Here is a 4,050-nt window from a genome sequence, read left to right as displayed (position 1 = left end):
TTGGCTGGGCGTGGTGCCTCACATAATCCCAGCACTTTGGAAGGTTGAGGCAGAAGGACTGCTTGAGCCCAGGAATTTAAAACTAGCCTGGGCAGCATAGCAAGAGACTGTCCCTGTTTTTTTTTTTGAGACACTCACTCTATTGCCCAGGCTGGAGTGCAATGGTGCAGGCTCACTGCAACCTCCACCTCAAGCGATTCTCCCGCCTCAGCCTCCCAAGTAGCTGGGATTACAGGTGGCCGCCACCACGCCCAGTTAATTTTTGTATTTTCAGTGGAGACGGGGTTTCGCCATGTTGGCCAGGTTGGTCTCGAACTCCTGACCTCAGGTGATCCGTCCACCTCAGCCTCCCAAAGTGTTGGGATTACAGGCATGAGCCACCACACCTGGCCCCAGTAACTGCTCTTTGATCCTGGACAAAGGCACAAGGAAAGAGCGCCTATGATCTCATGATTAAAGTCTCACAACAGGCACAAGCGGCCGCGCAGTCCATCGCATGCTTACCCATCCAACAGGGCAGCAGGCTCCCCAGCAACGCCCCAGTGGCCTGACCTCCGGAGCTCAGAGCTGCTCTGGGTTCCACGGGTCCTGCCCTGCAGCAGCCTGTGCACCAGAAGGACTCAGGTACTCCCTACAAAAAGGATACTCAGCCAGGCGTGGTGGCTCACACCTATAATCCCAGCACTTTGGGAGGCCGAGAGATCACGAGGTCAGAAGATCAAGACTATCCTGGTCAACATGGGGAAACCCCATCTCTACTAAAAATACAAAAATTAGCTGGGTGTGGTGGCACATGCCTGTAATCCCAGCTACCCGGGAGGTGGAGGCAGGAGAACTGAAACCGGGAGGCGGAGATTGCAGTGAGCCGAGATCACACCACTGAACTACAGCCTGGCGACACTCACACTTTGACACTGTACACCAGGGGCTCTTGGTGGAGAAACCCCCCACTCAGCTAAGAGCTTTCTGGAGATGTGGAGGGTTCTGACTATCACAACAATATTGGCATTTCACAGTCAAAAACCAGAGACATAAGATACCCTGCCTTGAAGACTTGTCTTGAGTAACTTTAGAATGTTCCACTGGACATCTAAGAAGGTAAAAAATTAGTTTGTAATTATCTGAGACTCCATCTGAATGCCATTTTACATTAATGCAAAGTTAAGTTGTCACATTGCACTTTCAAAAAAATTACATATGTGGGTATGTGATATATGAATTTTACTTCAAGATAAACGAGGCATCACAAAGTGTGTTATGCAAAAAAAGGTGCAGGTCAGAATGGGGGCAGGAGGAGTCAGAATGGGGGCGAAGGCAGTCAGAATGGGGGTGGGGGAGTCAGAATGGGGGTGAAGGGAGTCAGAATGGGGGCAGGGGGAGTCAGAATGGGGGTGGTAGGAGTCAGAATAGGAGCGGAGAGTCAGAATGGGGATGCGGGGCAGTCAGAAACGGGGCAAGCTCCCAGGCTCTGCTCTTGTGACTGAACACCTCTGCAAGAGAAGATGACATGGGTCTCGTGTGCTCCAAGTGTGGGAGGTCACAGAGAAGCTGGCAGAGAAGAGTCCCAAAAATATCCAAGGCGTGTCTCGATGAAACCATCTGAGGGTGGCACTTCGCTCCCCATGCCTGGGACAGCGCCCGCCAACACTGTGGTCTCCACAGCCTGACAAAGCTGTGAGCTGTGTGGGAAGCCATCGGCCTTGGCAACGCACCTGCAGCCCAAAAGAAGACAATTCCTCCTCTGCATCTAGTCACAGATGTTACCTCTGGTTCCTGCACTGATTCAAATACATCTGTGGCTTTTGGTTTTTTTTTTTTTTTTTTTGAGACCGAGTCTTGCTCTGTTGCCCAGGCTGGAGTGCAGTGGTGCGATCTCAGCTCGCTGCAACCTCTGTCTCCTGGGTTCAAGCAATTCTCCCGCCTCAGCTTCCCGAGTAGCTGGGATTATAGGCACACACCACCATGCCCAGCTAATTTTTGTATTTTTAGAAGAGACGGGGTTTCACCATGTTGGCCAGGCTGGTCTTGAACTCCTGACCTCAAGTGATCCGCCCACCTCGGCCCCCCAAAGTGCTGGGATGACAGGTGTGAGCCACCGCGCCCGGCCATCTATGGCTTTTAACTGCTTTCTAAAGTAGGAAAGCCCCTTGCCCTAGTAAATGAATTTGTACCTGAAACGTTACCACAGATGGTAATAGCGAGGCCCCAGGACAAGAGTCCTGAAGCCCACTTTGGGTTCTTCATCCCCTCCTCATCCTCTCAGGCCTGGGAGACCCTCCTCAGGGAGCAGGCCTGGCTCCTGGGCCACACCAGTTTGCCTCCTCCCTCCAATAGCAGGACAACTTGAGGGGTGAAGGTTTTGCCTACAAGGGCCCCAGGCTCCTGCATGTGAGACCAGGCGGCCTCTGATCCCCACACCCCCGTGCTCCCCGGCACAGCCGAGGACACACACACCACAGCCTCCCCCAAGGAGCTGTGTGCAGAGAGAGGATGCTCGAAGAACTAAAATGTTCTGGCCTCATCTATGATCTTAAATAAAAGACATTTTGGCCAACATGACACCAAGATAAAGCCACTGCCTTTCATGGGAAAGGCACATGTGCTGATGCCACCCTGAGGCCCCTTCATGGCCCATGCAGAAGACCCTGAGCAAGAGAACTTCGCTGGGAGTGTCTCCCCATAGGGAGGGGCCTCTCACTGGAGCTCCTGTGAGCAGTGGGGACAGACTGGAAAGCACAGGATGGCAAGGAAGCCCACACACCACAGCTCTCGGCCAGAACGGAGGGGCCCACACACCACGGCTCTCGGCTCAGAATGGAGATGCGTGCCTCAGCCACGGACACCTCCCTAAGGAACCCACCCGCCAGGCGCCACTGATCATCAGGAGTGAAGCCGAACTCCGAAAATCCACTGAATGAGCCCAGAAGGGGGACCCCTCCAAGGAGGGACCTTACAGAAATGCTGAACCTCACGGGACCCTCATCCCCCTTTTCAGATGGCAGCACACTGCTCTCATTCCCAGGGTCCAGAAGCTTCCATCTGATCCCAAAGCCACAGTCAAGGCCAAGTCCTCCAAAGTCCACCCTGAGCCTAACTGGACAAACCTGGGTGTGATCAAAGGCCTGGGGTATGGGCACACCTCATTTCTCAGGACCCACATGAAAAAGAAACACCAACTAGAGCCTGACGACAATCCTACAGCCCCTCTCCATGCTCCCTCAGCGAGTTCCTCTTAACGTCAAAGCAGCTGGAGGGGAGTGAGAGCACCTAGTGCCTTCCCAGCTTCAAACAGGCAATTCCAGGTTTCCGTGGAAGGCTTCACAGTGCCCTTGCTGAAAGCTGGCGGCCAGGAATCCCTGCACACCAGCCTCCCCTGGGTCACATCTTCCTGCCCTCGCCTCCTCACCCAACTGGAGCTGGGTCCTCCTCTTTGCAGGGCAGAGCCACTGCCGGCCCAGCGCCCACGGGGAGGGCCCTGCTCCGGCAGCTCACAGACAAATCTCCACAAGCAAGTTTCTGTCTCCAGAAACCTATGTCAAGACGCTCGAAGGACAGGGAGAGATGGATTAGAGGAATGACAGAGGCCTGCAGCACCAGGCACCCTGGCTACTGACGTCCCACGGGAGGAGACAGGATCAAAAGCAGGTCACCAGCTCCACAGAGCACATGAGAAACACAAGCATGAAGGTGCTTAAGCGTGAAGGGAAAATGCCCACCTGGGTGGAAACAGCCACATCTTTCATTCACCTCATTCACTCCAGGATCAGCTCTCAGGCAATTCAAGCCTCCAGAGGGCAGGCCCAGCAGCATGCCACCAACAACGCAGAGAGAGGGCAAGGGGGACAGGGGCTGCATGGAGGACACGAGGCGGGGCGGGGTGGGGGGAGGAAGAGGGGAATGGAAGACTGCTCAATGAGATGTCAGGCTCAGCCAGGAGGGGGAGGGGGAGGAGGGAAAAGACGAGGAAGAGGAGGAGAGGAGGAGGAAGAGGAGTGGGGATGAGGAGGGAGAGGAGTGGGGAGGAGGAGAGGGAGGAGGGAGAGGAGGAGG

At 54.8% G+C, this 4,050-nt stretch overlaps 1 protein-coding gene across 1 annotated transcript in view; it reads right to left on the bottom strand.

Annotated features, from left to right (window-relative positions):
* AP2A2 (adaptor-related protein complex 2, alpha 2 subunit) overlaps positions 1 to 4,050 on the bottom strand; it is a 76,346-nt gene that overhangs the window by 11,203 nt on the left and 61,093 nt on the right. The window lies entirely within an intron of this gene.

Source organism: Colobus angolensis, unplaced genomic scaffold, assembly GCF_000951035.1.
Source record: "Colobus angolensis palliatus isolate OR3802 unplaced genomic scaffold, Cang.pa_1.0 Scaffold84, whole genome shotgun sequence".
Taxonomy (NCBI): Eukaryota; Metazoa; Chordata; class Mammalia; order Primates; family Cercopithecidae; genus Colobus; species Colobus angolensis.
This window is presented reverse-complemented; position numbering and strand designations above follow the sequence as displayed.